The sequence below is a fragment of the Apodemus sylvaticus genome, chromosome 18 (assembly GCF_947179515.1).
Source record: "Apodemus sylvaticus chromosome 18, mApoSyl1.1, whole genome shotgun sequence".
NCBI lineage: Eukaryota > Metazoa > Chordata > Mammalia > Rodentia > Muridae > Apodemus > Apodemus sylvaticus.
Window position 1 is genome coordinate 42,014,217 of NC_067489.1, and position 24,019 is coordinate 42,038,235.

Below are 24,019 nucleotides of genomic sequence, written 5' to 3' on the forward strand. Positions count from 1 at the left end.
GTCCATATATGGGGGAGTCAACACTTTAATTAATAAACACTGAAGTGAATGGAAGCAACAGCTGTAGCTTTTCATGATTTAACTTCGAGAATGATTTTAAACCTTAAGACATAGAAAGAGATGTAATTCTCAGTTCAATCCATTTCTTTACTGTAGGATTATTTATTCAATAAATATTTATTGAACACTTGTACATGTGCCAGTGATTCAAAACAATTAGATGAGTTCTGCCTATAAGCTGCTTAAGTCCAAGGGCGAGTATGTGTTACTGCTGGGTAACTCTGAAAAGAATGTTCAGAAGACCTTTGAAATTGTTTTAATAAAAGACTGTCAAATAAAAGAGCAAAGTAAGTCAAGCCTTTAGGAACAAATGCCTTATCTGGAAAAGTGAGTATGATTTGCCCAGAAGCTATATATAAATTCCATCTTCAGAAAGGTCTGCCAATAACCAAGCACCATGCAAATTCAGGATGTCCGTGGCCTTAAATTTTGAAGCAGGCAAAATAGCACTTTGTGTGCAGTGTGCTTGCTTCGGAAGTTGATAAAAATCACCAGCTTTCTGCCCGTGAATGTTGGTCGGTGATGATCTGTCTCTCTGATGCTGACAGGAGCCATCTAAACATAGGCCTCATTTCCTCTAAACATGAATTAATATTCAATTCAGGATTCTCAAAGCTCTTCATCACCATCACTCAACGACTTATCAGACATTACTTTTCATCTGTCTTTCTGAGCACACTGTCTGATCTACACCTTCTGGAATTAATATGTTCATAATGCTGATGTTAGTATTTGTATACAGGCGTTTTATATTGTGAGGCGTGAAATATGACTTTCGATTTTTAAATCTAGTTAGCCGTATATCTGAATGGCCAGTCCCCTCCCTCAAATGCCATTAATTCCCTCCCTTGGATCTTTAAATAAGCAACTTTGAAAGTGTCACTGGGTAGCATTTCTTTTGCACACACATACATTTTCATTTTTACTGGAGTCATGAGAACTGCACCTGAATTTTGTTACTTTATGCTGTGTTTTATAGAAAAGATAAGAAGAGAAGGAATATGTTTGGTGCGTTTGTATAGTCAGGTGTAGGGGAAGGGGGCATCTCCTCAGGCCCGTGCTGAGATATCCCTTCCTCCTGTGGAACCAGCCACACCAAGGTGTAGTATAGAATACAGTTTATTCAGGTCATGGGGAGAGGAACTGAGAGGATAGTAGAGACAGACAGAGACAGAGAGAGAGAGAGAGAGAGAGAGAGAGAGAGAGAGAGAGACAGAGACAGAGAGACAGAGAGACAGAGAGACAGAAACAGAGAGACAGAGACATAGAGGGGAAGAAAGAGAGAGAGTAGAGGAGTAGTAGAGCGAGTCCAGCCATGAGCACCTGAAGAGAGAGGGAGAAGCGGGAGAGGGCAAGAGAGAGAGTAGGAGCAGCCCCTTTTACAGTGAGACAGGCATACCTGGCTGTTGCCAGTTAACTATAGGGTGGAGCCTAGACAAATTGCCAACACTTTAAGCTTCCTTCCAATGTTTAGTAATATTTACAAATAAAATTCCAAGGACTGCCTCACTGGTAATTCTCTGAAACATTTAAAGAAGAATTAACACTATATCAGACTCTTTTACAAAGAAAGGAAAGGTTGCCTCCTAAGTCCGTGTATGCAGTCAGAATTAGGCAGATGTCAAAGCTTTGCAAATGTATCACACACAAGAAAGAAAACTACAGAGGAGTGTTCCCATGACTGAAGATGGCAGGGATCCACAACAAAGTAATATATGAAATCACTAATATATTAGTAATAGATTTATTCCATCGTGCCCTAATGGGAATTATCCCAGGAATACAGAGGTGGTTTGATGTGCAACAATAGTTTGATCTACTATATCACATTGATGTAACTAAGGGACATACAGGTTTGTCTCAACCGGTGGAAAAAAACAGCACTTGAAAAAAAGCAAAGTTTTCTCATGACTAAAAAGACAGAATGAGGGAGGAAACAGCAGGGAAGTCTCCTGCTGTTTGACACAAAGGCATGTATAAAAACCCAACAGCCAGCACCACAGTCAATGGTGAAAAACTAAAACCTTTGCTCCCAGAAGGACAGCAGCAGGAGAAGGTGCTGCCCTCCACACTCCAGTTCAGCACTGCATTGCAAGCTCTGAACAGGGCAAGCAGATGAGGTAAGGAACTACCAGGCGTGCAAATCACAAAGGACAAGTACAAACCATCACCGTTTGCATATGTCATGAATGTGAATATGTCAAAAGCATTAAAGAGTCCCCCCCAAAAAGGGCTGTGAGCTATAACAGCAAGTTCAGAAAGCCTGCAGTGCTCAAGAACAAAAGAAAAGCCCATTGTATGGAAATAAAAGAGCAGTTAATGAACAAAACTAAAATCAAGTAGGTAAGTAAGGTCATTTGCAAAAGCATTAAAAATGGTAAAATAGTAAGAGGTAAATTTAAACAAGCAGGAATCCATTCCACTTTAAAACACAGGAAATTAGCAAAAGAAATTAAAGGCAGAAAGAAATGGAGATGTAATACGTGTTCATAGTTTAGAGGATATAACATCAAAATGGTGATGATTTTTAAGAGATCTATACATTCAACACAATCCCGGTTAAATTCCTAATGGTCTTTTGGGCAGAGATAGAAAAGCTGATTGTGATGTTTCTAGGGACCCTGAATAATCAAAGCAATGTTATAAAAACAAGGCAACATGATTGGACTCATATTCTCTGATTGCAAAATATACAGATTTGTAGTACTCAGCCTATTACGGTCCAGGCACAAAGATGGGAACATAGAACAATAGACTAAAATAAAGAGCCAACAAATAAACCCTTGCATGTACATTGAAGTGGCTCTGACAAGGGCATTGAAGCTCTTCATTGGGAAGGAGTAATTCTTCAAAAATGATACTAAAATAACAAGACACACATCTACAGCGTAACAACATTAAAGCTTTACTTTATAACACTAAGTCATTGAGGGTCAGAGGCCTCAACATAAAAGTTAAAAATCTAAAACTACTTTAAAGAGAACACAGGTATAAATATTGATGAGCTTACATTCAACCATAGAGTTTAAAGAATGGCATCAAAGATACAGGTAACAAGACAAGGAGAAGAAAAGAAAAATAAATGCAGGGGTAAGAGAAAAAGCTCCTGAAAATTATGTATTTGATGAGGTCTAATATCCACTACAGATATGATTTTTCAAGAAAATTTACAACTCAACAACAAAAAGACAATCCAACTTAAGGAAAAGAACCAGGGTGGACTTTTTTACCCCCAAAAATACAAATGGGGGGGGGGGAAACAGAAGAAAAAAATCCCAAATCATTTGTTAGTGGGAAAATATAAATAAAAAAAGCCCAGTTACATACCATGTCTTGCCTACAGCATAGCTGTATCAACAAATAAGACCTGCTGTCACCTGTTAGGGGCTGAGGAAGAGAGACCATGTTCTGGGAATTCCAGGCCACTCCGATCTTTATAGGAAGATTCTATATCAAAAAGCAAACAAAAATGTCTTAACCTTGAAACAACAAATACTGGAGAAGCTGTTGAAAAAATGGAAAGTTATATGTTGTTTTTATGTTGTTTATACCAAGTGGTATAGCCAGAAAATTTTGGGTTTATCCCAAAATTTCAATATATAATTACTCTGTTATCTGTAATCTCATCCCCATGTTATACCCACCCCACCACCCAAAAAAGAATTAGACACAAATGTTCATAGTTGCATTATAAAAATAAGAATCACCAAAATCTGGGGAGATATGCCTATACTGCACAAGTGGAACAACAGGATGTGTAATATCTAGACAAAGGAATATATAGAGAACACAATGAAGCCCTAGTATATGCAACATGGATGATTCTTGAAAACTTTATATTGAGTAGAAGTACCCAGACAGAAAAGATAATAAGTTACATGTCTCCACCCACGTGAGATGTCTGAAGCAAACAACTCATAGTCAGAGAAAGGCATAATAGGAGCACCACAGAGTAGAGGCGGTCCGGCAGAGGAGGACCATTTTCATGGGTCTCCTTTGAGCTGATGGAACTGTGCAGGAACTGGACGTGACTGCTGTCTAGCACAACCAAGGCATCAAACACCACTAATATATTGGATATTCAAACAGCGCATTTTACTTACGCATGGATGGCAACAGCCTATCGGCTTGGCTCTTTGGGGAGGTGGAGGCAGAGGATGTCAGGGTTAAAGTCAGCATGGGCTATAGCATGAGTTCCAGGCAGGCTGTGTGAGCAGCCCGGAGAGACTGTCTCATACCTGCGCTCTGAGTGGTTCTTCGTGCTCTGTTTTGTTTAATGGCCTTTTTGAAATTAAGTTAGATTCAATTATATGATCACAAAGTTTACATTTCTAAAGCTCTCTGGCAGCAGGGACAGTGGAGAGAAAGAACATGCTCTCACTGGTTTGCTTACTGTTCGTTTTCTTCTTTTTATTGAACTGTTGAGATGCAAGAAGTAATGGTACCCATTACTTCTTGACTCCCTTTACCTTACACTGGAAATAGGAAAAGTATTATTAAAAGCATCTTCGGTTGATAACTTTATTTTTTTCTGTTTTGGAAATGACTTCAACAGGAATTGTTTGCCTCGGTGGAAAAGAACTTTGGTTTGTTAAGGTTTTGTTCAGAAAATCCATTAGCATAGGTTTTAGTGTGTCTCATGAACTGGCCAGGATTCTTGCCCAAACTATGGGAATGTGTATGTATGATCACTTCTTATACACAGTTTTCTGAAAGGAAAATTACTAGCTTTGATATGCACCTTTAAAATCACACTCGTCCTGAAGCTTCAGAAACCACTTAGGCAAAGCTTGAAGCAGATTTTAGGCCAAAGGGGCATTTATTCACACACACACACACACACACACACACACACACCACTTCCCAATTCTTCAGAGAGTCTTTGAAACACTAAACTTGACAGTTCTTGAAGTGGTGCCTTGTTTCAACATAAGACTGTGAGAACACCCAGACCTCTCCAGTTTCCTTTCAAAAGACAGAATGCAGGAGAACTTTTTTTTTCCTGTTTAAATAAATGCTATAGTTTTAGTGCCAACTTTTCTCTTAAAAGTACTATTAATGACTCCTGAAACCGTATTAGGTATTTTAAATCAGTTACCTATGCTGTCAGAGATGCTCTAAATTCTCAGGCAGCCCATGGCAGTTCCCTCTTCTCTGGTAAGCTTGGGACCTGGAACCACACAGCTCACACTTAACTTCAGAACACTGCTTTCCCATTGCCTAGGTCATTAGGTTCTAATAGGATTTCCTTAAAATGGGATGGGAGTGTGGAGTTTTTCAACCTCATTTCATGAAGCTGATGATGAATTCATTCTACATTAGCTCAGTGTTTTCCCAGCTCCCGGTCCAACACTTAATGCTACACGGCACACTAAGCTACAATTAGAATTATCAGCAGGCGTCCCTCTCGGCCTGCACAGATGAGTCCTCTGCTTTGTGTAGTACCACATGATTGTAATACCAGCACTCAGGACATTGGGGCAGAGGGATCATGAGTTCTAGGCCAGTCTACACAACGCAGCAAAATCTTTTTGCTCTTTTGTTGTTGCTGCTGCTTCTGCTGCTGTTGTTGTCTGTTGTTTTCAAAAAGGTCAGACCCTGAAACAGAGGGAGAAAAGGAAGCAGGGGTGGAAAGGGTCTTAGACAGTGTTCTATTGCTGCAAAGAGATGCCATGATCAGAGTATTTAATTGAGGTTGGTTTACATTTTCAGAGATGCGGTCCACTCTCATCACGGCAGAGAGCATGGTGGTATTTAGGCAGACATGATGGTGCTGGAGAAGTAAGGAGTTCAACATAAGGATCTGCATGCAGAGGAAATAGAAAGAAAGAGAGAGAGAGAGATCAGGCTTGGCTTGAGATTTTGAGACCCCCAAAGCCCATCCCCAGTGATGTGCTTCCTACAACAAGGCCACACCTACTCCAACAACTCCACATCTCCCAATGTCTCTTAAGCGCTCCCATTCCCTAATAGCCAAGCATTCAAGTATGTGAACCTACAGGGGCCATTCCTTTCCAAACTACTACCATAGACAGGCGCTGAGATCTAAATAGGCACAAATAGTTCTGGAAATACATAATGTAAAAGTAACATTAATTTGACTTGTACACTATGATCCAAATATCAACTATGATGAAACTCAAAAGTGCTATGTATGCAGAATGGGGTTCAGAGAACTAGCATTCACCTGTACACACACACCCCAAAACACTTCTGTGATTTCACATCAGTAGACATGTTTTCTGGTTTTCTCAGCTTTCATTTTCAACATTCTAAACATCAAAATCTCATAAAGCTAATTTCAAAAATTTTTAAATTTTATTTTAAATGATGTTTCTGGGAATTTTACTTCTTCAATGGTTGAAAAGTAAGATTGACAAATTGGAATTATAGTAATGGCTAATTCACTTATTTTGAGCTTACTGACATGTGATCCACACTGTATTAGGTGCTCTAAGGAACAGAAATGAAACTGAAATTGTGTTCTCTTCCATAGAAGTACAAAGCATCACCCTTTAGAGCATTGCTCTCAACCTTCCTAATGCTACAACCCTTTAAAACAGTTTCTCATATTGTGGCAACCCAAAACCAAAATTATTTTTGTGCTACTTAATAACTGTAATTGCTACCATTAGAAATCATAATGTGGATATGTGGTATTCAGGATGGTCTTAGGCGCCCTCTGAGAAAGGGTCCTTTGACGCCCCCCCAAGGGGTTGTGACCCACAAGTTAAGAAATCCTGCTTTAATCCCTCTTTAGTTAAGAGTCCATGCTGATGCTGTCAAATGAGATTTACAACAAGGAAAGAAAGAGGAGTCTCATAGTTGCCAAATACAAGTTTCACATAGCTGTTTTACAGCCAGGTGATCATTTGAGACCTGTGGTGGTTAAAATATGCTTGGCCCATGGGAAGTGACATTATTAGGAGGTGTGGCCTGTTGGAGTAGGTGTGGCCTTGTTTGAGGAAGTGCATCATTGTGAGGGTGAACTTTGAAGTCCTGTGCTCAAGCTCTGCCCAGTGTGGAAGTCAGCCTCCTCCTGGCTGCCTACAGAAGGCAATCTCCTTCTGTCTGCCTTCAGATCAAGATATAGAACTTTCAGCTCTTTCTCCAGTACCACGTTTGCCTGCGTGCTGCCATGCTTCCCACAAGGACAATAACGGACTGAACATCAGACACTGTAAGCAGAACCCAGTTAAATGTTTTCCTTTGTAAGAGTTGCCATGATCAAGGTGTCTCCTTACAGCAATAAAACCCAAACTAAGACAAGACTAAATGTTTAAGATTCTCCTTCCAAAGAAATGAAACATAACTTAAAATATAGGAAAATTTGCTAACATAATCAGTAAAAATAATATACAATCCTTTTTCCCCAAGTTAATCTTGGCTCTTTTTCTTTTTTCTTTTCTTTTTTCTTTTTTCTTTTTTCTTTTCTTTTCTTTTTTTTTTTTTTTTTTTTTTTTTTTTTTTTTTTTTTTTTTTTTTTTTACAAAATTTCACTGTGTAACCCTGTATAATTTTGAACTCCCTATGGAGGTCTATCTGGCCTTGAACTGACAGAAACCTGCCTGATTCCCTGTGACGGTATTAAAGACCTAGTCTATCATCATGCCTGACTGAGGATCAACCATCTACAGTATCTACTTACCCCTCCCCCATTGTCAAGCCATTAAGTTTCCCTAGTAGAAGGAAACTTTCATCGTGCACACTACTTAAAATATCCCACCTTGAATATTATAAACTAGCCATCTTTCAATGCCAAGTAAATACCATACCATCAGTCAACCCTAGTGGTGAACTCATGTATGAAAAGGCACTGAGACATGCTGCATTTATAAAATGAACAACCATCTATCATTTATCTTTAACAAACATAGCAATGTACAGCAAATCGAGGGATATAAGGAGAGGAGAAAGAGAAAGAATGCAAAAATAAGCAATATTAAAATCAATATGGACCCACAGAAGAAGAAACTGGCACCCATAAAATAAGGAACAGCAGTCACATTGTTCTTTAAATGATTAAAAGCTGCTTTTACTAGACATTATTAAAAGTAAAATAATACAGAATATGCAAAAACATAGTCTCCATCTAAGTTATACACTTAGTGACCCAAAGTATCTATAAGGGACATTTCATGCTGATACGTATTACAGGGATTTAACTAAATTAAATTATTTTTTAGATTAATCAAAAATATATATGATCTACATGTTTTAATATAATTTAGTTATTCAATTTAATTAACTAAAAACAATACAGTTTCATGATTTCTATGATGAAATACTACTAGAATTATGAGTTTTTCTAGTCTCAAGTACTATATTAATTACTCTTCTGATCCTATGATAAAATATGAAGATCAAGGCAACTTATAGAAGAAATAGTTTATCTTGGCTAACAGTTCTAGGGGAATAGGAGTCTCTTATGGTGAAGTGACACAGCCACAGAGAAGTATGACAGCTGCAATAGAAAGCTGAGATGCCACATCCTCAACCTCAAGCAACACACAGAGAAAGAAGAGGAAGTGGGACGTAGCATCGAACTCTCAAAGACCACCCCCAATGACGTACTTCCTGGAGCAAGGCTGCCCCTCCCCATATCTTCTCCAAACAGCGCCATCACCTGGAGACCAAATGTTCAATGCCTGAGCCCATGGAGGCATCTAACATTCAAACCACCACAGAAACATTTTCTGAACTCTGGTAAATCCCAACAACACATGTTGCTACACAAAACAAGCTTCAGAGCACAACCATTATAGATAAGTAAACCTTGGGTGACTGAGTACATATTCTAAATAATATAAGAATTTAAATTGTGTGCAATCCACTTTTATTAATGAGTTAGATATAAAAATTTTCATTTATATTTGGAGACCAGCAGTATAGCATAGTATTGCCAACAATGTAATTTGCAAATATGTTTGTTTTTAAGCAATGGTATTTCAAACTCATAGAAAGATCAAAATACTTAGAACACAGTTCACATTTCTAACATCGACCTTTACAGTATGTGGTCCACTGTAAACTAGGGAATTTAAAGATGATCTTCAGAAGCAGAACCCAAGGAGTCCATGGGCCCTTTCCACTTCGGCTGAATACACTGGCTTAGGGCCAGAGACGGAAACCGCCTACCTGTAGCAACAGGCCACACTACAGGAGGAGATGCAAACAGAGATGCTTGAGCCTGAGCCAGGAGAGATCTATCTGAGTCAGGGAAGAAAGGACAACCTTCCCAGCCAAGGGGCCCAGTGCCAGTTCATTGTCTACTACACAAGCCAGGTTGCTCATACAGAAACACGTTCACGAGCAAACAAAGCCAAAGCGAAGTATGATTCTCAGAGTTGAGACAGAATCAAGACAGAGAAATAAATGGAATTGATAGAGAGGGAAAAAAAATTCCATTCTTTCAAAGAATCCAAAAATGCCTGGAGCTGTGCCAGTAAGAAGTTAACAATAGAAGAAACAACAACAACAACAATAAAAATGCATGTAGCAACCTCATTAACATTTACACTAGGTAAAGTCTATGATTTCAGGGATGATGATACGTAAGGCTGAAATGAGTCCTTCAAGGCCAAAGTCAAAGCAGGGACTAAATCATTAACTGATTTGTATTAATGCAGTATTCTTTGAAGATTAAGCACATCCTGACATTTCAGAATATTCAAATCTCTATTCAAATTAGATCAGAAAGGTCTTTGATGCAATTATTTCACAAACTGCTCATAAGTGCAAGCTTTATTGTGCTAAAAGGAAAAAAAATGTATGCCGGGTGCTGAGAAGGAGCCCCTCGCATTTTGGAAACACAATGGGCTGAAGCTGCCTTCCCGTGTCTCCATTGCTCTGTCTTAAATGGAAGCACAAAGATATGAGGCACATATATGACTAATGTCTTCACTGAAGTCATTTTACCCAAACTCCTTTGACAGAAGCCAGACCTCTCAAACTAACACAAACAGAAGTCAGTCCTCATTGCTCTTGCCAGATCCCAGGGAAAATAATGAAATCGATTACACTCTTCTTTGAGGAATTCCCAACCCATGAAATATGCCCAGAAGGAGAAATGGACATACACCTACTTTTCCCTTCAGGAAGACAAATGTCTTAAGCATTCAAATATACCTTGAAGGTTTTTTGTTTTGTTTTGTCTTTTAAGGACACACTCCTTTAGCAAGCACTATATTGGGAAGTATTTTTACCATAATCAGATTTCCGAGGCTCATTAGCACCAATGAATTTGTGAGGTCGATAATTCATTGAGTTGGGGAATTGTTCTACTGGTTGCAAACTACATAGCAATAACCAAGTCCTCTCTCCATTAGGGTCTATAATATTTTTTCCACATCCGTGACCGTAAAAGCTTACCAAATATCCCCTGGGGGACAAAATCATGGCAGCTGAGACACACTATTTGAATGAAGAATCTTCTTTTTTATTTTCTTTTATTCTTTATTTTCTTTAGTTGACATATCTATCATCTCAGACATTTATTATTTCTTTGTGTTGAGAACATCTGAAATCCTCTTCAGGACCATCATGTAGAGGAATCACCATTAACCAAAATGTAGCTAAGCAAAACAGTGTGGTACATGAGTAAAAGAGACATGTTTTGTTTTTAAAGATAAATAAATGAAATCTTCAGTTCATTGTTGTCAACCATTGTTGCCCTACTATGCAATAACCATTTGAAATTCTTCATCCTGTTCAACATGGGGCCCTTGCTCTGTTCACCATCCTCTTATCACTTCCCCTGCACGACATCCTTGCCAGACTCTGACGAGAATCCATTGGACCCACTTTCTGTCTCCTTCACATTAACTTTTGACCTCTGCACGTGAATGAAACATGTAATACATTGCCCTACAGCCCCACCTGTATTACTGAAAATTGCAGGAATGTGCTTTTCCTCGTTGAATAATAGCCAATGTGCTACACTATACTCTAATTTTTTTCCATTCATTGGATGCTGTGGGGAAATTTTTGGGTTTTTTTTTTAATTCTTTATTGTAGATATCAATCATCTGTCGGCTGTACAACTGACAAAGATTCTCTCCCACTCTGTGGGCTTCCTCTCTCCATTAGTTGTTTTCTTTACTGTACAGAATTGCTGAAGACAACGCATACTTTGGATCTAGGACTTGGAGGAACTTTATAGCACCTGAATAGGATACTACTGAAAAGGCAAAGATGCCTTAAAAATGCCATAATAGCCCAACACAGAGAGCCTCTGAAAGCCACTCCGAATCTTCAGAGAGCCACTCTTCAGAGACATTTCCCCATGATTCTCTCTGTGCCCTAGCACACTGGCTTTCTGCATCAGCGCAATTCCATGTAGGAGAGTGGGCAACAGAGCCAATGATAATTCAAGTTCATATCAGTTCTTTCTCCATCAGGATCACAATCTCAAGAAAGACCTGCCTGATAGCCTTTCCTTTCTGCCTCAGATGTGCATATGGAGACCTGCTTGATTTAATGGTGCAAAGCTAAGAAAGAGGTAGGAGAGGTGATGATGTTGTGCAACAGAAATTTCCTGGAAACAAGAAACACACACACACACACACACACACACACACACACACACACACACACGGCAGGAGGTAGGGTGGAGGGATGGATACCACCAAAGTTCAACTTGATTAACTAGTGTTATTGCTTTACTCACAGCAATACAGATGATGGACTACTTAGAGGAGGAGGAATGTCTCAAAGACAGTTGCACCACTAAAGCCTAACCCAGCATAGGTGACAGCTCAAAAAAAAGGGGGGGGGGGCAGTGGGACTTGAAGCACATTGTACAGCCTATGGTCACTTCTATAGGCTGGAGAGCAGGCTGGAGAATGTCCCCTCCAACTGGTTTGGTCTACATCTCTTCGAGTTGTTTGGACTGGTTTCTGCTCTGTTCTGGCTACTTGCCTGGTCTCTGCTTCTGTTTTGGAGCTCTGCTCATTTGAGAAGTGGGTCTTAGATATCTTTATTGTTTACACTTGGGAAGGGAGGAGCCTAGTGAATCTGGTCAGTTTCAGGGACTTCCTGAAACAATTTTGAGCTGCTTGTTTTATTTTTTTGTTTTGTTTTGTTTTTTGGTTTTTTGTTTGTTTGTTTGTTTGTTTTTTGTCTTAGAGAACTACGGGGGCAGGGGGGGGAAGGTTTCAATATCAGAGTTACTGTTACACAACAGATAAGAAACACAATGTCGAAAGAATCTGGTGAGTTGGTGATATTGACCTTAGGCAACATGATACAAAGCTAAGTTAATATCTTAAATATTTAAGTAACAAGTAAAATTACTTTTGTGGTCACTTCCTATTCTGATAAAAAGGAACTGGAGCATTGGTTGTAGTCTGGTAAGTAGGCATCATCTTTTTAGTTAGGAAAAAAATCTATTACTAGCTGAGATTTGAGTATTGCTTAAGAACTTCCAGCATGGAAAAGTCATTCTCTATCCTTATAGACAAGCACAGGGCACAGTATAGCTATCCAGAGACAGAAGGAGCTCTGTGGAAACTTATTCGCATCTCATTCAGGAAAAATTAATCCCTCCAAAGACTATTTGATATTACATCCAAGACTAAAACAATCTTTTCCGAGATTTCCATTAAATCTTTACTCTATATGGAGGCACTTAATCTAGCTCATATCAAATGCTTCTTCCTCTTGAATTCTTGCATATTCCTGTTTAACCCGGTCGGAAGCATTGCTATACGCCAGCATGCCTTTGAGTTGATTTCCAAGCCGAATCCGTCTACAGTGTTTCAGCGGCTATATTTGCTTTATAACATGATGGAAAATGCATGCAGAACCTGCAGTGAGCCTCTAACAGGATTTGTGACATTTATGATGTGGAATACATTGTAAAGTGGCTCTGCAGACTGTATGTGGGAGAAGTTATTGTGATGCCCAATAATAAGACCCACAAATTTGTAATCAATAAATCCTATGAAATATTAAACCAAAGGATGAAAAAAATGCAATAACATTCTTAGGTCCCTTCTAATTGTACATAAAAAGTATAGCCAGTGAGAAGAGTAGTTTGCATATTTTAAATAGAGGCTAGAAGTCTCAAGATCTAGGGCTTATGCTTTGCAATACTGAATAACCTCTTGCTATATGAGCAACTTATTAAAAAATGAGAGTAAATTTTCCTTAATAACATTAAGTAAATGTTATTAAGGAGCATTAAGCCTGCTGTCCCCAGAAATCCAATATTTATATGACTTATAGACCCATAGAAGGCTTATATTAACCTTTAGAACATATTTACCCTCCAATTTTTCTTTATATATCAGAAGAAGTGGGAGAGGGTGAGGGTGTTTATTTATAGCTAGTTACATAGTTATTTAAGACAGGGTCTCATATAGTCTAGGCTAGCCTGAAGCATACATGTAGCTAAGGATGACCTGAAATTCTTAACCCTCTGGCTTTTACTTTCCAAGTGTTTGTATGATAGGTATTCAGCGCCAGATGCAGGTACAAAATATCTATTTTACATGGTTTTAAGCAAAACTTAGATTTTTCTCAATACCTATTTAAGAAATAAAACTTTGAAAATTAGAAATGCTTCTTCTTTCTTCATGACTGTTTGCAAATGAAAATGAAGTCTAGGTGTTTGGTTTCTTCCTTATAAGGTAATGTACAGGAGAAACTATAGAATTTCATATATATTCTGTTTTCTAAACACATAGGCCTAATATTACATGAAGTTTCACATTTTACTTATGCTTGATAACAGTGATATAAAACTCCAGTGTAAACTTTGTATCTTTTAATATTGTGGATTTTGGTGATCTCAGTGTGGAAACAAATCTTTATCCTAACGCCATTTTGTCAACTATTCTCTAAGATTCTCACATTGAAACTGATTGGGTAGGATGATCTCACATTTGTAGACACCTGATCACAATTCTCCCTAGAGCATTCTTCCAAATGCTGAAAGCCTATTACTTTTCTAGGAGACAGTGAACCCTATCTTGTGAATTACCTGTGACTAGAATTTAAAGAAAAGAAGCTCTACTAAGTTAAATATGATATTACTTAGCAGTTAAAGAAATAGAATTATCTCTTGTGAGAACTCTTAATCACTTTTGTTACATTTTTTTTATCCAATATAGTTAGGGAGGTGGATAAAATAGTATTTTGTCTTCTAGATTAACACTTCCATAGTTATCTTCTGTCACAAAAAGGAAATGCAAGAAGAAGCTGTTGACCACCTTTCTTCTTCATATTATCAATGTCTAATAAATGTGACAGTCTTAGCAATTACTAAATAACATGACACCCCAGGAATCAATTAGGTTTGACCCAGGATGTTAGCTATTTCAACTTAATAATTTTTAAACTGAAATGTGATGAATTGCCAATCAATTTCCACTTTATTGAGATCATTATATCTCATAACCCTAAGAGCTGTCTTTAAAGATGGTAAATTATAGATGAATTATTCCTGTCAAGAGGTCTACCATTATGAAAACTTGAAAATCACAGAAAACAAGACATGCTTCAGGCAAATACATGTACTTCCCTTCCACAACTTGGCATCCCAATTCATCGAGAGATGGTAGGCAAAGTGAAATAGATATCAAGAAATAAGATTCAGGAGCACAGCAAAGGAACCAGTTTGACCTAAATTATACAACATCATCACATTAGGATACTATGTAATAAATCAAAATTGAAACATTGGCTCAAGAAAATTTAAAGACTAGAGAAGAGAAGCCCTTAATGACAACCAGGTCACATGGGACTCCTCTTCATGAAAAGAGTCACAAGTGAGGCCTCCACCTGATGCTCTCACACTCACACCCTTGTGGTTTATCTGCCAGAAATCTAGACAAATGGGGAATCCATTTCATTAAACTCGTGTGTACTTGTTGTGAATCTGGATATGTGTTCTGTCATCTAGATGATTCAGATCTGTCCTGCTGTACCTAGCTCTGATTCTCATTGTGTGTTTGGGTATTCACCTTCCTTCCCTGAGCCAGGCCAGGCATAGTTCTTGTTATAGGTTTTTGGAGGAAAGCTTTTTTAGAGGACGGCTTTTCTCAGTTATGTTAAAAATTCTTCTAGCAGTGTTACCAGAATAATGACTAAATGCTAATATCCGTGAGTGTGTTACTTCAATTGTGGTTTATGTCATCTTAAACCCTATTCAAAGCATATTATGATCTACCACTCAAGATTTATCAGTCATCTAGACTCTGCTGCTCTTACCCCATAGGCACCAGTTAGTGTTAACGTGACAAGTCACAATTTCTGGTTTTATTTTTAATGCAAATCTATTTTTGCTTCAATGTCTGGTCCATTTTCTTTTTCTTTTTCTTTTCTAACAGATTGTAAAATGTATATGTGCCCACATACAAACATACATATGCACACAGCATGCACACACATACACACACTTCACAAGTACATTCTATAAAACAGATTATGAAACAAAGTGCAAATATTAGATATAGAAACATAAAATGTAAGCATTTGCAGATATATCTGCTCACTCAATTCAAAGCTATACACACATAACGAAAAAAGCAAGAATTCATCAAAGTGGCTACATCCAATATCCTCAGAGAATAACAAACTTTTACAAAACTATAATAATTAATCAAGTACAATAGAAAATTTTTTCAAAAAGCAGAAATATTGAAAATGAAAAATAATGCTAATAGGAAAACTAGTTCTTTTCAGAAAACACTATAAAAGTTTTATATATATATATATATATATATATATATATATATATATAACTTTCATCTATATATTGTGAAAAAATAGAAATAGGCTAATAGCACAGATGTGCATTGACAAAATTTAATATATGTTCAATTCTCCCACTTAATCCATAAGCTCTATGTAATCTTAAACTTCAAACAGGATTTGTCTGAACAGACTGATAAATTAGCCCAATGAAACAGAATGTTGAAGGTTCAGTGAGTGAGAACCTAATTATATCAAGGCAAAGCTAGGAACTAAGTAGCAGATAAGCAGATCAATAATCCTCAACAGAGACAACAACAATCAATACAGATGCATTTATGGCTTTAGAATATAAGAAAGATGATGAATGAGGGAAACTCTGTCTATAAATTATAACTTTCCATTTGGAAAATATGTTACATTGTCATTAACTTACATTATACTAAAAAAAAAATCTAAATGTTTTAAAATGGAATTCTATTCAGAAAAAAATAGACTGTAAGAGTCTTAGTTACTTTTCTATTCTTTTGAAGACACACCATGACCAAAGCAACTTCCAAAGAAAGTATTTAATTAAGGGGTCCCTTACAGTTCAGAGGGTTAGCCAGTGCCCATCATAGTCAAGTGCATGACAGCAGGTATGCATGCAGAGTGCTGAAGAAGCAGCTAAGAGCTTATGAAGGCTCTGGGATCTGCAACCTTGAGGCAAAGTGGGAGGAAGAGTGAAAAAGAAGAAGAGAGTGAGAGGGACAGACAGACAGACAGACAGTGGGGGAGGGGGGAGGAGAGAGAGAGAGAGAGAGAGAGAGAGAGAGAGAGAGAGGAAGGGAGTTCAAACTATGAATGGCATAGGCTTTTGAAATCTCAAAGTCCACTCCCAGTGACATACCTCCAAAAGGCTACACACCCTAACCCTTTCCAGAGCTCTACCTGCTGAGGACCAAGTATTCAAACATATGTGTCTATGGGAGCCTTTCTCACTCAAAGCACGATAAACAGTAACACAAAAGTACACAGAAATGTCTGTAGTCTTGAGATGGAGGGGACCTTGTTGAATACAAAAGCTAGAAATCATTACCATGAAAATTATATGGATACTTTTTCCGATAAAAGATTTTTCACGGATGTACTGTTAACAAACATATGATGCAGTCATATGTGCACAAATAATTTCATTTATCCATTATTTTATGTAACATGTGTATATGTATATACAGGCATACACATGCCATGTGGAGATCAGAGAACTATGTTTTACCTGTTAGTTCTCTCCTTCCGTCTCGCTTTGAGGCAGGATATCTCATTTAGTTTTCCTCTGTCCTGCATGCTAGCCTGGGTTACACTTAACTTTTTAAATGGACCCAGGGATGAATCTCAGGTCATCACCTATGCAAAGCAAGTCATTTTTGCCTCCTGAGCTATCTTCTTCTATGTCTAGACACTCCAGCCTCCTTTATAAAACAATTATGTTTTTATTTGTATGATGCTACAAACTGAACCTAGAGCCTTAGCCTAAAGCAAATAAATGCTTTACTGGTGAGTCTTAGCAGCACTAAACTTGAGCAAGATTTTACAACATGTGAAGACGTGATCTTGAAAAAGTAATGAAAATAAGCCAGCTAAAGGACAAATACTCTGACTTACATGAAGCCTAAAGGAGTTAAACTCATTCAAAGAGAGAATACAATAGCTGTTCCTAGGCCTGGGGTAGTGCAATGATATGGTAAGCCCTGAAAAATCTGTCCAGAGAAAATTTTATGTTAAGATGACCTTCTCACAAAAAAAGAAAGGAATGAAGAGAGGGAGAAAAGTGGGGAGGGAGGGAGGGAGAGAAAGAAGACAAGATTAGATAGATGGATAGATAGATAGATAGATAGATAGATAGATAGATAGATAGATAGATAGATAGACAGGCAGACAGACAAACAGATACATACATACATACATACATACATACATACATATACAGATAGATAAATAGATACATGTATACATATATACATACATACTACATAAATACAAAGATAGATACATGGATAGATACACAGATACACAGATACACAGAGAGATGCATAGATAAGTAGATAGATAGATACATACATACATATATACATACATAAATATACAGATATATACATAGATACACAGATACACAGATACACACATAGATAGATAGATAGATAGATAGATAGATAGATACATACATACATACAAACATACATACATACATGCATACATACATATATACATACATAAACACACAGATAGATACATAGATATATACACAGAGATACATAGATAGGTAGGTAGGTAAATACATACATACATACATACATATATACATACATACATACATAAACACACAGATAGATACATAGATAGATAGATAGATAGATAGATAAATAGATAGATAGATAAAAGGATAGATAGATAAACAGATGATAGAGAGAGAGAGAGAGAGAGAGAGAGAGAGAGAAATAGGAAGAGAGAGAATGAGAGAAAAGGGAAAAAAAGGATAACACAGAGACTCAAAATAAGTTCTGGAGATTTGGAGCATGTCTAATACCTTGATGGTGGCAATGTAACCAAGCTTGTTAAATAAGTATATTTCTTTACATGTCACTCATATCATACTAGAGCTGCTTAAAAATAAAATCACACATGGGAAAATGATACCATGTAACATACTCAATGAACATCAGAGTACCAGAACCTCTCTGGGAACAAACATAATATTAAAATAATAAAACCTTGGCTGCTAAGCTCAGAGAGTAAAGGTACTTGCTGCCAAATCTGAGTTCAGCCCCTGGGACTCACATAGTCGAAGGAAAGATCCCATTTCTTCACATAGTCCTCTGACTACCACATACATACTATGGTACATTTGTGCATGCACATGCTTACTCACTTAAATAAATAAAACTTTAACTTAGAAAATAATGATGCCATTAGAGATTATCCTGGATTGAAATTTTTTTCATCCTTATACCCAGAGATAAATGCAGTCCTTCACACACATCAGGGAAATTTCTCTTTGTAACAAAGACCATTACAGAAAACCACAACCAATCTAAATGTAGAATTCTGGAGACTGTTCTCAATGGATACATCATGATACAACTTCTCTTCCTAGTGTTTGGGGATCACTGTAGAAGGAAGATTGTAAACACTAGAGAACAGAGAATTTGCTTTCAGATTATGTCTCCTAGAAAAGTCAGAAGCTACCACACCCATAAAGTTTCACCAAGACCCCCTAAACATGACCTGAAGAAGAACAGCAACAAGCCCAGGAGGTCTCAACCATACACAAAGAACTACAGGCAATTAAGGAATGCTCTGAGAATAGGAGAAATAGTTTTCCCTGGGAAGAGCACACCACTTGGTGATCTAATACCAAATGTTCAGCTTTGAAAATATACATACAAGTAATACTATGTAGACCCGAACAAATAACCTGTGGATCAAGCTATTCTGCTATTGTTTATTTCAGAGAATAAGTAAAGAATATGGAACACAGCAGAAAATCAAACAAGCATGTCTTACTGTTCTACTGCTGTGATGAGACACTATGAACAAGGTAATTCTTTAAAAAGAAAGCATATAATCGGGGTCTTGCTTATACATTCAGAGGTTAGTCCATTATCATCATGGCAGGGAGCATGGTGGCAGGCATAAAGAAGTAGCTAAGAGTTCCTTGTCTAGATCCACAGGCAGAGATCAAGAAAGAGAGAGAGACACAGACAGACAGAGACACAGAGACAGGCACAGACAGAGACAGAGAAAGACAGAAAGACAGAGGAAAACTGAGACAGAGAGGGAGAGACAGAGAGGGAGAACATGGCATGGGCTCTTAAAATCCTCAAAGCCCACCCACACCCCTTCCAACAAGACCTCACTTCCAAATCACTCTTAAATAGTATCACTCCCTGGTGACTACAAGTTCAAATACATGAGAGTATAGGAGCCATTCCTATTCAAATCACCACAAAACATATTCCCTACTCTGCCTTCACGAGCTTATAATGCAGAGAGCAAGCCTGGAAGGCAGAGGCTGACAAGAGGGCAAGCAAGCAAAGGCCAATGTTTTACATAGCTTCATGGAAATTGCAAGCCGCAGATTGTGGTGAGTAATACCATGGGATTAGCTTCCTCAAACCCACCTAGTAAAATGGCTAGAAAAGACCTCTGCAAACAAGTCAAGACCATTTAGTTAAGATAATCAGCCAACAGTTGGCTAAAGACATAGAGGTTGGCCGGACCAAAGGAGAGAATTCCAAGAGGCAGTTGAAACAGAAGCCAGAAAGAAAGGGAGAAGAGTATTAAAGATAGGAGGGTCTTGAAGAACTATTCATCAGTCTTGAATTCTAGGTAAGGTAAGGGTATGAACACTTGGAGATGGCAGGCAGGATTCAGAGCACCTTCTCCATCATTATCTGTGGAATTCTAAGGGCCTGAACCATTTGTTGAAAGAATGTCTTCATGTGTTTTATTACCAGTTAAAAATGAGTGCCACTGTTCTGCAAAATATAAGCTTGGAGACACAAAACTTGGTTGCACTTGGCTCAAGACTCCAGCTAAAAGAAGTTCTGAATGAGTCTGACTGGCATCAGATGCATCAGTCTTCCCAGGAGACAGGATAACACTAATTCTCAGTATGTATTCAAAGAATCAAAAAATGATGATTTCTTTGTGTCACTTAGAAATGACATGCTTTCCAAACGTAAATTTTCTCTTTCAACCAGTGCCCCTCACCCCCCAGAGCTCCCAGGGACTAAGCCATCAACCAAGGGGTACACATGATTCTAGTTGCATATGTAACAGAAGATTGTCTTGTCAGGCTTCAAGGGGAGGAGAGGTCCTTGGTCCTATGAAGGGTCAATAGATGCCCCAATGTAGGGGAATCGAGTGTGGGAAGGTGGGAGGGGGTGGGTGAAGGAACACCCTTGTAGAAGCTGAGAGAGGGGAGATGGGACAGGGGCTACTCAGGAGGGGGAAAACTGGGAAAGGGGATAACATTTGAAATGTAAATAAAGAATATATCCAGTAAAAAAAATGTAAAAAAAGAAAAAGAAAATAGAGACATGATTGAGGTATGACTATCTAATTAGTATTCAGGTTTTGTTCTTTGAGTGGCACATTACCTTCAGAGTCTGTGGTGTCCCACTTTGTTGAAAGATAATTAATTGTACAGATGGAAATTTAGATGAGGATTGAAGTAAAGAGGAAATGGACTGAAGGAGAAAGGAAAGGAAGAGGAAAATTTTGTGGGAAAGGGAATCCAGAAGGAATGCTCTATATTTCAGATGCCAAGAGGGACCGCTTCTAGGATTTTTTTCTAGCCTGTTAAACATATATTAAAGATTCCAAGAGTACAGTCTTAAATCCTAAGGCAGATACCATCAAGGGCATCAAACACTACTCTCCTGAGACCATAGCCGATCTTGCTGTCTAGTGAGAGACAAGATGAGCTGCAGGTAGGAGCCCCTAACACTGTTAAGTTTCATTTGCTCTGTACCTATGTGCACCCCAACACTGAAATGATAAAGATGGCGCCCTGGTCATGCTGCAAATCAGTCACACTTATGGGATTGAAGCAGAAAGAAGAACAGAATGGAGTAGCCACACATGGTCAATGGCCAATGAGACTTGGTCCTGATAGTGAGATAACTTATTTAAATCCATAGTCTGGAAAACAACATGACTGAAACCACTCCACCTGGTTCTTGTTGCGTGGCTTCCCAGCTGCCTGGAATGTCTTTTACAAGGTCAGTTATCACTCATTCCTTCTTCATTTCACCAAGTAAGACTGTCAGTCATCTCATGGAAGACATTCTGACCTCACTGGGAACCAGAACAAATCCTGGAAGCTAAGCAAAAGAGACTAAAACAGCAACAATATCTTTACATTGAGAAAAGAAACATTTTTTTATAGCAGAAACATTAGTTGGCTTTTTGTTTGGGGGATTAAAGGTTTGGGTATTAGGGCATGTGGGATTTTGTTTGATTGTTTTTTGGTTTTGTTTTATGACTTGTGGTATTGGGTTTAGTTTCATTTAGTTTTGTTTTGTTTTGGCAGAGAACAGAAAAGTTATAGTAAAGAAGAATAGTAAAAAAAAAAAAAAGTCTTCAAATAAAATACAGGGTAGACACACAAGCACAGAAGCTAGAAAACTCATGATCCAATCAGAAATGACAATTGTCTTGTACAACACTTAACAGATTTCCTAGAACCATGAGAGTGACCACACAACTGAGCTCTCTACAAAGATATTAAAGGCTTTTTATAGTAAGTACACAAACACAACAATCATATATAGTAAGTATACAAATATTATAATCATATATAGTCAGAACATAAGCATTACAGTTCTTATATAGTAATAACACAAACATTACAGCTCTTATATAGTAAGAATGCAAACATTATAGTTCTTATATAGTAAGTACACAAACATTACAGTCCTTATATAGAAAGACCACAAACATTAGAATCCTTATACAGCAAATGTATTTAAAGAATATGTGCATGTTATTGCCTCAAGAAAGTAGACCAGTCTAGAGTAGGCACAGGGAAAGTTTGCTCCAGCTTCAGACATAACATACAAAACCCAAATATAATAGATAGATAGATAGATAGATAGATAGATAGATAGATAGATAGAGATAGATAGGGTGGAGGAATGGGTGGATGGATGGATGGATGGATAGATAGATATGGATGGATGCGTGGGTGGGTGAGTTGATGGATAGATAAGATAGTTGATAAATAAATAAACCAATTCTAGAGAATATAGATAACAGTTTTATAGAATGTAGTAAATCTAGATAATATATACAAATATATGTATATGTACACACATACCAGTTCTGGAGAAGGCAAAACACTAGGCAATATAGACCATTTTAATTCTAAAGAATTTTGGAATATTGAAAACCTTCAGTTCCAGAAAGCTTACATTTATACCATTTCCAGAGAATATGGATGCATTTCAATCCTATAGACAATACCTACATAGCAGTCCTGCAAAACATATAAAAATATTAATTCTAGACTGAACACATTCTTGGGAAAAACTGTAGGTTTCATAATTAATTAGATTTACATCAAACTAAAGCCCAAAAACCTCATAGCCACAATCAGTGAAAAATGTGTACTATCCTAACAAATAGTTATGGAAAGAATATTATACACAAAGATTAGCCCTTTACAATCATTGTGAGGAACAGTTATGGACTAGACACAGAACCCTAGAACTGAGCCGCAACTACCAGTGTCCTTTAGAGTCGAAGAATGAGACTGGATTTGTAGCTACACATCCACAATTAATTCTCCATAGATATGTTCAGAACAAAAAATGTTCATATATTACTCATTTGTTTCTACTTGTCTGTTGTCTAAGAAGCCATGAGGATGTGTTAGGTACACATGTTCCAGGTAAGAGATACGGTAGGCCCTGTCCTCCCTTGTAAAGCTTATGCAGCAGAGAGAAGTACAAGTGTGCTTAACTGCAGGTCCGTAGGGCCTGATTAGGCACTTAGGAGAAGAGGCTTGGGCTTAATTAAATGCAGATTCCCTACAACAGTCAACAGCACCAATACAAATAGTGATTATGCCAGTGCTAGGTTGTATTTATATATTTGGGAATACACACACATACATACATATATGCATTCATACTCACTCATGCACACACACACACATACACACACCAGCAATTGAAAACAGAAGTTATAAAGAGGAAGGGTGAATGCATGGAGAGGCCTGGAAAGAGGAAGAGGAAGGGGAAAGGTAATTGTATTTTAACTTAAATAGAAATTATGTTTCAAAAGGCCATCTGTCCCCAATTTCCACATCACCATTTTCCATTGAAAATGCTCATGGGTGAATTTCCTTTTACCTTATCTTTCAGGTTATGGATTTTAAGAATGTACTTCTGAAAATTCCTGAATGCCATTTTGACCACATACTTCCAAAAACATCTGTCCTTGACTAATGAGAGTTCAAATCTCACCAAATGTCCTATAGGCCTTGTGCCCCCTTCATGAGAGCTCAAATCTTACCAAAAGTCCTCCAGGCCCTTTGTCCCCTGTTTCTATGGAAAGAACTCAACAATCAGTTCTTAGTGAACTATTTTTCAACTCCTACCTCAGGTTTGCCTTCCACACTAACTGTGCATCCCTCCCAGAAAAGACACCTGTAACTCCATTATAAAAATCAGTGGGCACCAGATGACAACTGTGACAGTTAATAGTTCCTCAGACC